This window comes from Lutra lutra, chromosome 8 (assembly GCF_902655055.1).
Source record: "Lutra lutra chromosome 8, mLutLut1.2, whole genome shotgun sequence".
Classification (NCBI taxonomy): domain Eukaryota; kingdom Metazoa; phylum Chordata; class Mammalia; order Carnivora; family Mustelidae; genus Lutra; species Lutra lutra.
The window spans coordinates 53,379,692-53,394,047 of NC_062285.1; the positions used below are offsets into that span (position 1 = coordinate 53,379,692).

The 14,356-nt window shown below is 35.9% G+C and overlaps 1 pseudogene; it reads right to left on the bottom strand.

Moving 5' to 3' along the window:
* Positions 1–5,855: 5,855 nt before the first annotated feature.
* Positions 5,856–10,584, bottom strand: LOC125106892 (olfactory receptor 6C3-like; annotated as a pseudogene).
* Between the last annotated feature and the right edge of the window lie 3,772 nt (positions 10,585–14,356).

The following is a 14,356-nucleotide window of genomic DNA, read 5'->3' on the forward strand; positions in this document are numbered from 1 at the left end:
TTCTCCAAAGAGGCCTCATTATGTTGGTTAGGAAATGTGAATCAAGGTAAGAAACTGGGTATTAGCTGTGAAAATTACTATGAGTTTGATCATCCTTTCTAGGTATTTTCAGTGGATAGGGCCAGCACACAGAATTTTTAAAAAAGATTTCATTTATTTATTTGAGACAGAAAGAGCACAAGTGAGAGAAAAAGAGGGAATGGGGGGGAATGGGGGGAAGAACAGAGGGAGAGGGAGAAGCAGACTGCTCACTGAGCAGGGAGCCCTAGGTGGGGCTCAATTCCAGGACGCTGGGATCATGACCTGAGTTAAAAGCAGCTGCTTAACCCACTGGGTTACCCAAGAACCACACACACGTATATATATATATTTTTTAAGTAAAATACCTATGAGTGTAATTTCAATCTATCATTCAAATTTAGGACTACAATATTTCTGTGAAACTCCTTCTACCATATACATGGATATATATATATATATATATATATATATATATATATATATATATATTAATATGATAAAGATATATATATCTATATCTTTAATTTAAAGTGTTATTTATTTGAGAGAGAGAGCATAGGTGTGGCAGGAGGTAAGGGTGGAGGGAGAAGGAGAAGCAGACTCTCATGCTGAGCAGGAACCTTGGTGCAGGGCTCAATCCCAGGACTCTGGGATCATGACCTGAACTGAAGGCAGATGCATAACCAACTGAACAACCCAGGCACCCCTTTATATATTCTTTATCTCATAATTAGAACCCTGGCTATTGATGGAATTAGAGAAGATTCTAATATTGTATTAATCATCATTTGCTTCTTTTCCTCACGCTGCCCATAGAGCAGCATTAGAATAATAGTGACAGCACTATTCACCATATTATTCCTACCTAGGAACAACTTAAGATTTTTTTAAGCTATTGTTTTTGCTCTTAGATTGAATCCCACTTGGACATACAGTTCAAATATAGCACTTAAGATCTCTTGGAACAATTCCACACCATTTGGTTATCTCACTAACTAAATATATATTTAATATACTTATTCCAGTTCAGTGTAATGGCTTATGCCAGTAGGATACACATTTCTTTCCACTCCTTTAAACAATTTTGACTTGCTTTCTAAGGATTCCTGAGACAGATTCACAGAGCCATTGAAAAGTGAAACTAGAGGGGTGCCTGGGTGGCCCAGTCAGTTGAGCCTCTGACTATTTGCTTTGGTCCAGGTCATGATCTCAGAGTCATTAGATCCAGCCTTGCCTTAGGCTTAGTGCTCAGTGAGGAGTCTGCTTGGGATTCTCTCTATGCCCCCCATTGGCCCTCCCCTCCACTCTCTCTCTCTTTCCCTCTCACAAAAATAAATATATTTTTAAAAAATATTAAATAGAATTGAAATTGAAACATAATATTGAATATTGGCTAAATAAGAAGTCTAGGAAACATCTTCAGAGGTTTTGTTCTTAACACATTGATATCATGGGGTGCCTGGGTGGCTCAGTCGGTTGAATGACTGACCCACTCTTGGTTTTGGCTCAGATCATGATCTCAACATTGTGGGATGGAACCCTGAGTCAGTCTCCATGCCCATCATGGAGTTTGCTTCATATTTTTCCCCCCTCCCTCTCTGTCCCCTCTGTTCTGCCAGCTCACACCCACTCTCTCTCTCTGAAATAAATAAAATCTTCTAAGAAAAGTTGATATCGTACCCTTTTGAAATTTTTACCATCAAGTAAATATAAATGGGGATTAATTAATATCTCTGATAAACTAGTCAATGGCAATTTCTTTGATGTTCCAGGTAAGAAAATAACTCTATTTTTAAAAATACATGAGATTGAAGTCTCAAAGGATGTCCCTTTGACAGTCTGAGAGAGGACCTTTTGACTGGTTCCGCTTCATTTCAAGTATTTTAAAATAAAGAAAACTAAAATAATTCTTTCTGCTGTGCTGGATGGAAGTCTCCCTTAGTAATGCATTAACTTTGATAGTCTGTTTTTTTAATCTTATGTATTTATTCACTTATCCTTTGTTAAAGCCCTTTAAATGTCATTAGAAAAATATATTCAGAGAGTACTCCAAAGAAATTTGCTCTATTGATCATGTTACTGTGTATCTTTTTCCTTTATTAAATTGTTCAGAATGAGTTGTTCACATTCATCCTAATATATTAGAGGAAAGAAAAATAATTTAATTAATGTTATGGGCAATATCTAGCACAGCTTGATAGTAACACTGGAATACACTTCTGGTACTACTCATTCATTTTTGACAAATTAACTAGAGATCATGTGAAATCTCTCCCTGAATGAAACAAAATCTCCACAGTTGACTTCACTGAGTGACTGGAAGAATTATTTTATGGGAATGTCTTTCACTGTTCTTCATAATTATTTTAGATGATCATTTTCCTGGAGAAATCACAATTATTTACATTTATTCATTTCATCAAGGATGAGAAGATCAGTTTTTATAATTCATACAGTTGTGTATAGAAACAAATCAAGGAAAAAAGAAAGCACCAAATTACATTTAATAATATTTTCAGAAATGATAACTCTCATATCTTTAGGGGTTTTTGCTGAATATTAACACATAACCTTATACTTTTAGTTTATTAATTAGCCATCTATAATTTGAACAAGGAAGGAAACTAAATAAATTATTAATAAAATTATGACATTAAAACTTACCATTAACTCATATTTTTTACATTATAGGGTTAGTTTATTTATTACAGAACATATATTTTTTTGTCATTAGAAAGGGATGGATTGGGGTGCCTGGGTGGCTCAATGGGTTAAAGCCTCTGCCTTCCACTGGGATCATGATCCCAGGGGCCTGGGATGGAGCCCTGCATCAGGGCTTTCTGCTCAGCAGGGAGCCTGCTTCTCCCTGTCTCTCAGCCTGCCTCTCTGCCTACTTGTGATCTCTGTCTGTTAAGTAGATGAATAAAATCTTTTAAAAAAGAAAAAAAAGAAAGGCATGGATTAAAAACGAAAAAAGAGCCACTAAGTGGATTTGTGACTTTGGATGTTACTAAAATTTCTTCAGCTTCATTTTTCTTCATTTGACATGGAGTTAAAATGTAAGGAGTGTTTTGAGAATTAGTTCAACTAATATAAGTGAACACTCTATAATTTATGTGACACTAGGATATATAAATAGCTGCCTTATTTATTTTTGTTTTAGTTGGCATTAATTTCAAACTTTGGGAAGGATGCTCATGGTAGCTGTGATTTTCAAAGACAATTTATTTCAGTGGTAATTAGGAGTTTTATTATTTATCTCACTTAGTCCTTAAACACAGTTATGAAAGTTTTCTCTTATTCTGTATTCCCATTGAAGAACTGAGGCTCGTAGAGATGATATACCTTACACAAATTCACATAGCTAGCAAGTGTCAAATATAATCTTGGGCTTCCTGAAATTAAAAAGTCTGTCCTCTTGAACACAATATCCACGGCCTATCTCCAAATTGCAACATACATAGCCATAGTAACTTCCTGTTCTTAACTGAAAATGAATTAATTGATATAGTAAAACAAAATATACTGTCCTGTTTTTATACTTTTTAATATATCCGGTTGCAAATCCTAATTCCAATATACTCCATTTAATTTCATTCAAAGTTGAACTAATGAGTCAATAATAAGGCTTGAGAGACGTTCACTGCCTTCTGTATACCAGGCTTAACTCTGCTTTTCATACAGGTTCACAAACTCAGATTGCCTGTAATAGTAAAATATTGGCAAATCTCATCATTGTCATCTAGGGGAGCAAGCATTTCTGATAGCCTTCCTTTGCCATTGTACAATGATGTTTTCTATCATCAATATTTTTGTCTTGTTCTTCCCACTTTGTCCCAGGAGGAATATACATATTTAACTATAGAGAGTAAAAAAGAGCCAAATACATAAAGGACAAAAAAGAAAAATCAGTAGGTGTGTTAAAACTTTTTGACATGGCTTTTACACAGATTTAACTTGTACAGAGTAGTTAATATTTTATGTGTTCCCTGGCTCAAGGGAAATAATTCAGTGAACCAAAATTGCCAGAAAAGGGGGCACCTGGGTGTCTCAGTGGGTTAATCCTCTGCCTTTGGCTCAGGTCATGATCTCAGGGTCCTGGGATCAAGCCCCGCATCAGGATCTCTACTCAGTAGGGAGCCTGCTTCTCTCCCCTCTCTCCCTGCCTCTCTACCTACTTGTGATGTCTGTCTGTTAAATAAATAAAATCTTTTAAAAATTGCTGGAACTGGAATGTGTACAAACGCTAAAGAATATAAAACATAGTACACATTAGTATTAAAGTTGAAACAGGAACCTTGAAGAGACAGTGTCCAATGAGATAGGAGAAATAAAACCCAACAGCAAGCAACAACAACAAGCACTAAGTGTGAAGTTTGCTTCATTTGACATTACTTTTCAGACAGATTAGCAACCAAATATCTTAATTCCTAATGCAGATCTCTACTGAAGACATCTTTATTCAATGGCATGTTTTTTAAACTGGTGATCTACCACCTTGTACTAAGTCTATTCATTCACTCCAGTATTTTTTTTTTTTTTAGTATTTCATTGTGGTTTTAATTTGCGATTTTTTAAAAATTTTTATTTTTTATAAACATATAATATATTTTTATCCCCAGGGGTATAGGTCTGTGAATCGCCAGGTTTACACACTTCACAGCACTCACCTTAGCACATACCCTCTCTCCATCATTTTTAATCTGACTTCTCATAAGAAGTTTTGGTATCATAATACCACTAATATTTTAGATTTTTTTCTCACTCACACTATTGCTCACCACCAACAACAGTTGAAGAATTTCTTATATTAGTTAATGTTCTAATTTATATGCCAAGTAGAGTAATAGGAGTTAGTGCCATCTCTGACTAGATTATAATAATATAGTCATGTCTAAATGAGATAGTATGAGTGAAAAGCACCAAGAAAATTGTGCAGGTCCTTAGTGAAAGCTATGCAAAATATGAAGGTCTTTAGTGAGTTTCAACTGTGTATTTAATAAAGCAAATAATTTTTTGTCAGTTTGTTTTGTTTTTCAAATCAGGTTATGATACTGGCTGGTATAGCTGAAGACCTCAGGCCAATAGTGCAACTTTTTTGAACATCTATTAACACACTTGTAAAGAAGAGATAATTAGTCTAATTTGCCATATACCTGTGAAGATTAAATATGATGTGGTTTAGGACATATCTAGTTCAGCATAAGGCACAATAATGTTTTCTATAGAACAGATTTTTATGGAATTCCCATCAATTGTCCTTGTGGCATGAGTGTAATGAACTGCCTAACTATTCACCTACTATATATTTAAAAATAATGCAGATAAAGAAGGAGAGTATGTAAAAAATGGCATGTCACATGCCTTAAGCATAACTAGAAAACAGAAGACATATGACCTCAAATCATTTGTATTAATAGAAACACTCAAGCCAACTTGCTGAATTAGAGAATTGGACAGACACTGAAGATAGTGTGCAAAAAATATGGTTGTTACAGATAATTTCATATTTTTTATAACTTTAGGAAAGAAACTGTGATATTAGTATCAAAAAAACTAAGAGTTGATTAAGACAGTGTTTACTCATTCACCATTACAGTATACAACACAATACAATATTTTTATTATTCAGAACAATCAGCAAAATAAGTTATACTTTATAATCATAGGATTTCTATTTGGAACTGTAAATCAGTGAGAAAGTGGAACCTACAGACAGTTTGAAGGAAAGACACAACATGATTATTTTCAGTTTAAAGAAAGCTTCAACAAAGTGCTCAGCCTTGCAAGCATCTCTGAGATGGATATGGGAGGATATTGTAGAAGTTGAAATTTTATTTTTTCTTTGTTGAATCTTCACGATGACATCCATTCATGTTAATATATATTTTCATTTCTTTCTCAACAACACTGTTAAATAAGATTTTGTAAACTTGTTTTACTTGCTGGCTCACCAGGACATAAATAAAAGGCTTCAACGTGGTGGGGGGCAATTGAGGTGTTGAGAATAGCTACTCCTTCAGTCAATGATGCTCTTTTTCTTGCTGAAGGCTTGACATACATGAATATACAGCTCCCATAAGAGACGGAAATGACAATCAAGTAAGAGGAACACGTGGAGAAAGCCTTTTTCCTCTGACTAGCAGATGGGATTCTCAGGATCGTGCTAAGGATGCACAGGTAGGAGAGAATCACTAATGGCAAAGTGGAGAGCAGAGTGACAAAAGCAAAGAAAAAACCAATCATCTCCAAAGCCATGTGTCTGAGCACGAGAGTTGTAAGATGGGTAAATAGTCACAAGAGAAATGATCAATTATATCAGAAGCACAGAAATCTAGCTGGAGGATGAATGTGAGTGGTGGGGAAATGGTAAGAAATCCTCCTAACCAGGACCCAAAGACAAGCAAGGTGCAGATTTTTTTTTTTGCTCTTGATGATGGTGTACTGAAGAAATTTGCAGATGGCAACATAATGATCAAAAGACATGGCAGTGAGAAGGAAAAAATTCAGAAACACCCATGAAGATGAAGAAAAATCGTTGAGCTAAATAATCGTTATAGGAAATGGTCTTGATATTTGTAATGATTGCCCCCCAAAATCTTGAGATAGAGACACTGGTGAATGTAATTTCTAAGAAGGAGAAATTCTGAAGGAAGTAATATATAGAAGTCTTGAGATGACAGTCTATCAAAGTGAGGATGATGATGGTTAGGTTTCCAGTGACACTTAATACATAAACCACAAATAAAAAGATATAGTTGTGGGTCATCTGACATGCCTAAGGGAATGAACTCTGTAATCATTGTATTATTTCTGATGCTGCTTTTTATTTCTTTAAGCAAAATCTACTGTTGAGAAATAAAACAGAAGGAAAGAGTAGAATAGTAAAGGAATTGAATAGTAGAGGAATAGAACAGTAAAGTAATTAAAGATTTAAATATTCATATTTGCTTCTTTTTTTAAAGTTTTTATTTAAATTCCAGTTGGTGGGACGCCTGGGTGGCTCAGTGGGTTAAGCCACTTCCTTTGGCTCAGGTCACGATCTCAGGGTCCTGGGATTGAGTCCTGCATCAGTCTCTCTGCTCAGCGGGGACCCTGCTTCCCCTCTCTCTCTGCCCATCTCTCTGCCTACTTGTGATCTCTCTCTCTTTGTCAAATAATAATAATTTGCTCCAATATACCTTCTGTCCCTCTCTTTCTTTCTTCTTCTTCTGGGATCCCAATTATTCTAATATTGTTTCATCTGATGATATTACTTATCTCTTGATCCCCTCATGATCCAGTAGTTGTTTATCTCTTTTTTTCTCCGCTTCTTTATTCTCCATTATTTGGTCTTGTATACCACTCATTCTCTCTTCTGCCTCATTTATCATAGCAGTTAGAGCCTCCATTTATGATTGCTCCTCATTAGTAGCCTTTTTGATTTTGACTTGGTTAGATTTTAGTTCTTCTATTTCTCCAGAAAGGGATTCTCCAGTATTTTCTATGCTTTCTTCAAGCTCAGCTAGTATCTCTACATCACTTCTGACATCTTACTAATGCCCATAATAATTAGGTCCCTGGCAGTCAGTACTCCCCCTTGTCCTTTTTTTTTTTTTTTTGAGGTGAATTTTTCCGTGATGTCATTTTATCCAAAGAAGAATAGATGAATGAGAACAAGAGAACCAATTGCTAAAAGAGTAACAACAACTCCAGAAAAATATACACTAAACAAACCAGAAGACAGAGGAAACCAGGGGAAAAAGAAAGGGGGAAAAATAGAGTATGATCAAGCTTGAAAATAGAACAGAGACACACAATTAGATTTTGGGTGTATTTTGGTCTGTTAGAAGAAATTGCCTCCCAAAATTTTAAAGAAAGAAAAAAATATATATATATATATATGGGTAAATATGATGAAGGGATGTAATATGACTGTAAAGATGAAAATTGAAAAACATTTTTAAGAAAGAATTGATAAGAAGTTGATTGAGAAAAGAAAGAAAAAAAATTTTTTTAAAAAGGGAGAGAATATGATCAGGCACAACACTAGAATAAAGCCATATACTAGATTTATGGTATATTTTCGTCTGTTAGAGAAATTGTATCCTAAAATTTTAAAGAAAGAAAAACATATACATATATACAAAAAATAAGGCTAAATACAGTGAAGGGATAGACTGTGATGGTAAAAATGAAAATTAAAAAGACTTTAAAAAAGGAATTGATAAGATAAAATGTTGGTTGAAAAAGGAATGAAGAAAAACTCAAAAGAAAAAGAAAAAGAAAAAATGATAATTAAAGAAATTAACTTTTGAAAGACTAAAAACGAGAAAAATTTTAGGTGTACAGTTTATGACATTAAGTACGTTCACATTGTTGTGCAATGATCACCACTATCCATCTCTAGAACTTTTTCATCATCTAAAACTAAAACTCTGTACCCATTAAACAATAACTCTGCATTCTCCCCTGCCTCCCAGCAGAGTTTGGTACCACTGTTCTACTTTCTGTCTGTATGAATTTGGCTATTCTAGATTCTTCTATAAGTAGAATCGTATAATATTTGTTTAAAAAAAAAAGGAATCATGGGACAAAGGCCATGAATTTTATGTGCTGTATTCCTCTAGCACTGGAGTTTTGGAGTTCTCATTGATTGGTAACTTGGTCTTGGCTGGATATTCGTGTTGATCTTCTCTGGGAGGGTCCTGTTGCAGTGATTCACAAATGTGTTTGCCTCAGGCAGAATTGTACCTCCCTTGCCAGTGGCCAGGTTTAGTCATCTGCTCTGGTTTGCTCTTTGTAGCTTTTGTTCCCTGAGAGCTTTCAACATATCTTTGGAGGATGAGAATGAAAATGGCGACCTCCCAATCTCTGGCCCCAGTGGAGCTAAGAACTCAAGGCCCCACTCTTCAGTGAGCCCTCAGAGAAAAGCGGTCAGTCATTCCTGTCTCCCTGGTCTCTGGCCACACTCCTTGCTTACCCGGCCTGTGACCAAGCTTTAGTATCTCTGGCACATGGCCCTGTTTGGAGTTTCCAAACCCAGCAGATTCCTATCATGAGTTCCCATGCCATTCCTCCCTGGGGAGGAAGGGGAGTCTCCTTGAATCTGTTGTTTTCTGGGTCCCCACTTGAAGAATAGTGGCCCTACTGTGCTACAGATCATGGTTTAGGGTAACCCAGAGCTTACAGCCCACTTCTCGGCTCTGTCTTTGCAGCCAGCTTCCCCACTATGATACTTGGGAGCTTTGTCACACTCAGGCACCCCTGGTCTTTCTGTGACCCTGAGGGTCTTGAGACCACACTGTCCCAGTGAGGGTTCCATACACCCCCCTTGCCACCACCCCCACACCCCGACCGCTTAGCCACTGGAGTGATGTCCCTCAGCAGAGTAGGATTCTATAAGTTCTGACTTTGTGCTCTGTTGGCTTGGTGTTTGCAAATTGCCTCACATTCACTTCTCTGCATATCCTACCTTCCAGGAGGTGACTGCTTTTCTCTTCATAGGAATGCTGCTATTCTTTTCCTTGATCTCCTGTTGAGTTTGTAGATGTTCAGAGTGGTTTGATAGCTATATAGATGAATTACTAGGACCAGAAGAAATTTAGGTCTCCTACTCCTCTGCCACCTTGCTCCCAATCAGTTTTATTAATTTTTTTCTTCAAAGAAGGAGCTCCTGGCTTCATTGATATGTTCTATTGATTCTTTTTTTGGGGGGGTTCTTTGTCATTTTTTGGTTCTATGTGATTTTTTGGTTCTATGTCATTTTTTTTCTGCTCTAGAATTTATCATTTCCTTTCTTCTACTGGCATTAGGGCTCATTTGTTCTTTTTCTAGCTTTTTAAAGTATGAATTTAGATTGTTTATTTGAGTTTTTTCTTCCATCATATAGTAGGGCTGTATTGGTGTATACTTTCCTCCTAGAACCACTTTTTCTTTTTCCCAAGGGTTTTGGGCTAATGTGTTATCATTTTCATTTGTTTCCATATATATATGTATAGGAATGTGTATATATATATATACACATTCATATTTCTTCTCTAATTTTCTGGTTGTCCCATTCATTCTTTAGTAGGATGTTCTTTAGCCTCCATTTATTTGCAGTCTTTCCAAATTTGTTTTTGTGGGTGACTACAAGTTTCATAGTGCTCTGGTTGGGCAATATGTGAGGTATTATCTCAGTATTTTTGTGCTTGTTGACGCCCAGTTGTGACCCAGTATGTGATCTATTCTGGAGAATGTTCTCCAGGACATTCTATCCAGGATGGAATATTCTGAATCTATCTGTTAAGTCCATCTGGTCCAGTGTGTCATTCAAAGCCATTGTTTCCCTGTTGATTTCTTGCTGAGACCATCTGGGGTATTAAAGTCCCCTACTATTATTGTATTATTATCAAGGAATTCCTTTATGTTTGTGATTATTTTTTTTATATACTTGGGTGCTCCCAAGTTCAGGGCATAAGTATTTATAATTGTTTGATCTTCTTGGATCGACACCTTTATTATGATATAAGGCCCTTCTTTGTATCTTGTTACAGTCTTTGATTTATCTGATATAAGTATGGCTAGTTTATCTGCTATCATTATGGTTACTCTGGCTTTCTTTTGACATCTGTTTCCATGATAAATGTTTCTCCATCAGCTCACTTTCAATCTGCAGGTGTCTTTAGGTCTCAAATGAATCTCTTGTAGGAAGTTTATAGAGGGGTATTTTTTTTTAATCCATTCAGACACCCTAAGTCTTTTGATTGGAGCATTTAGTCCATTTACATTCAGAGTAATTATTGATATATATGCATTCAGTGCCATTATATTACCTGTAAATTCTTTGTTTCTGGATGTTTTCTCCATTCCTTTCTAGTTTTTGTCACTTTTGGTCTTTCTTTTCCAGTCAAAGAGTCCCCCTTAATATTTCTTTCACAGCTGGTTTTGTCGCCATGACCTCCTTTAATTTATGTTTGTCTGGGAAACACTTTAACTCTCCTTCTATTCTGAATGATAGCCTTGCTGGATTGAATATGCTTGGCTGCAAATTTTCTGCATCGGGTACTTTGAATATACATGCCACTTTCATCTTGCCTGCCAAGTTTCTGTGGAGAGATCTGCTGCTAACCTTATTGGTCTTTGTAGGTTAGGGACTTCTTTTGTTTTACTACTTTCAGGATTTTTTCTTTATCTCTATATTTTGCAAATTTGACTACAGTGTGTCTTGGTGTTGGCCTTCTTTGTTTATTTTAATGACAAATCTCTGCGCCTCCTGAATTTGGAAGTTTGTTTCTTCTCCCAGATTAGGGAAATTTTCAGCTATAATTTCCTCAAATAAACCTTCTGCCCCCTTTTGCCTCTTTTCTTCTGCGACTCCTATGATACAAATGTTATTACCTTTGATGGTATCAGTGAGTTTTCGATTTCATAACCTAAATTTTTCTTTTCCCTCTTGTGCAGCTTCATTATTTTCCATAACTATATATCAGTTTTTCATTTCTCTGCTTCTTCCATCCTTGCAGTCATTACATCCAATGGGTTTCACATCTTAGTTTTTTTTTCATTTTTCATTCAGGGCTGACTAATTTTTAGCTTTTCTATCTCTGTGGTAGGGGCCTCCCGGAGTCTTGTATGCTTTTCTCAAGCACAAGTAATATCTTTATGATTATTCTTTAAATTCTGGATCAGGCATCTTACTTATATCTGTTTCTGTTTGATCCCTGGCCATGACCTTTTCTTGTTCTTTCTTTTGAGATGAATTCCTCCATCTTGGCTTTTTGTCTATGTCTCTGTCTTCTTCTGGGTGTTATGAAAGTTTCTAATGCTTCCTGCTCCTGATATTAACAGATTTATGAAGAAGAGTTCATATAATGCCCATGTCCAGTGCTCCAGGATGTGTCTCTGGTTGTGTGCTGTGTGGACTCTGCTCCTATGTTAAGGCAGCTCTTTTCCTCAGGTCAGTCCTCTGCAGTGTTTCTCCTTGCCTCCAGTGGGAGTGTCTGGACCTTTGCCAGAGTGTGGTTGAGTTTTAACCAAGTGTCTTCTGGTCTGCTTGCCAAAAGTGACCTGAGGCTATTTCCACTAGAGCTGAAGCTTTGCAGAACTCTAGTCAGTAGATGTGCTGTGTGCAGGGGTTTTTGCTGGTCTGGGGGCCCACCAAGCTGGTCCTAAGGACCTGCACTGGTTCTTTGGGAAAGGGTCTTTCCAGTCTGGGACTGATACTCTCATCTAAGATCATTTTAAGAAATGCTTAATGTCCAGACGCCTCTCCAAGTCTGTAATGTCTCATTTGTTCACTAGATCCTTCTGCAGTTTCAGAGTTTTCAAAAGGAATAATATTTACTCCTAATTACCAATTAATTTAATATGTTAATGAGATTACTAAAATTCTTTACTGACAAAATTTCTGGAATTATTGGAATGGAATTATCCCACTTCCTATCATCTGTCCTTTCTGTGGTCATAAGATATCGATATTTTTTTTTTTGGCTTCTGCCTTTATATGCTGGATGCTAACTTTCACTCTAAAAAATTCACATTGGGCAAAACTGAAGCATAAAGTAGATCTCCTCAATGTTAAGACACATGAAATAAATTGCTTTAAATTTTGTACAGGAATGTTTATGTGGTGTGCTGATATTGACCATATTAAAATAATCATTAAAAGATATTTAGATAAGAACACAACACCATCATGTGGTCCTATCAGTCACCAATTATTTATGTTATAATGAACAAAAATGTATGAAACTCTTACTAACTTGTAGCAGTTTTACAAATGTCTTCATTTATGTATTTCATATAAATTGTGTGGTTTAATTTTATTCATATATACCATTGAGCATAATTGAGATTACTTATATAAAGCATAACTGTACCCTATTAAAGCAAAAATATATTCCTGAAAGAAAGTATTAAAGACGTATTTTATGGTAACTATGACTGGTTTAGACAATGTCACTCTTAATGGCTTCTTTAATTTGTTTAAACATAAGTGCTTTGAGATTTTTCAAGTGTCTTTGCAATCGGTTTCTCCTCTGCCATCTTGTATTTATAAACAAATACTTGAAATATTGAAAATAAAGAATAATTCCAGGAGCTTCTCTATAATTTCACACAAAGGGCATAGATAAACTCATTTCTACACCTTAACCCAACTTTCACTAAGGATCTAAGGTCCCAAGTTACCCTATGATTTGTCACTTAAAGCAGTATTATTTTAACACTTAAAATGAAGCAAGTTATAGTTAAAATAGGGGTTAATACAATGTCTTTCCAAGCTTGGTTGGCAAGATGATATGATCTTAGTAATGTTAATGATTCAGGCTAGCCATAATTTTATCTGCTTTCTTAACAATGGATGCAGGGTGATTAGCTGAATGGAAAAACAAAAGGTACCATGGAGTTTTGTGTTCTCAAGACACCAGCATTAACCTATAGTCCAAATTAGGACATAATTTAGATACAATATTTCAGCGATAATGGCCTGAAATCAGAGCAGAAAAATAATAGAAGAGTTTAAATTTTTATAATAGTCCATAAGTGCACAAGGACAAGAAACTTAACAGTTGGGTAACACAGAATAACAATTTCTCAATAGCAACAGATTAATTTGTGGACAAGTGAATTTTTTCTCTAATCTTAGGGAAAATATTAAAAATTCATTGTGTTGATTTAGACTGGGGCTGAGTTCTCTATCCTTTTACACCATAAGAGATGTCAGGCTTGCCTTTATGTTTTGTATCTTCCCACTGAATGGTGACATAGAACACCTGACCATGATTAGAGTCATTACCATTTATTCATTCAATGATAGCTTCTTAGATGTTTAGTATGTGTTGGGCTAAGCTTAGTTTTGGAGAATACAAAGATGCTAGTGATAGCTGTATGTGTAATTTTCTTCTTACAGCAAAGGTGAGAATTCTACATTATTTTAGAAATCTCAGATTCTTTTTCTCGTATCTGATACAAGCAACATACCCTCCACCCCACTCGTCTTCTTGTTCACTGCAATGATCTGAGAAGACACCTCTAATATTTAAATTATATTCATTATTTAAGACATATTTATTTTCTACTGTAATCAGGATGCAGAGGAGTAAGTGCCCCTCACTCTGGTGTTCCAAAGAGACTAGGTTTGGCCACTCACTGCTGACAAAATACAAAGGCAAAGAAATACATGGTGGGAAGACAAGAAAGGAATTTATTTCAGTGACACTAACACCAGGAAGACAGTGGACTAGCATCTCAAAGATTCTGTCCAAATTGCCAAAGTCCTCCCAGACTTATACAAGGGAGATGTGGGAAATGTGAGCTGGTAGGGGCAGGCAGGCAGTAATTGAAATTGATCATTGTCTTGGAGATACTCTTG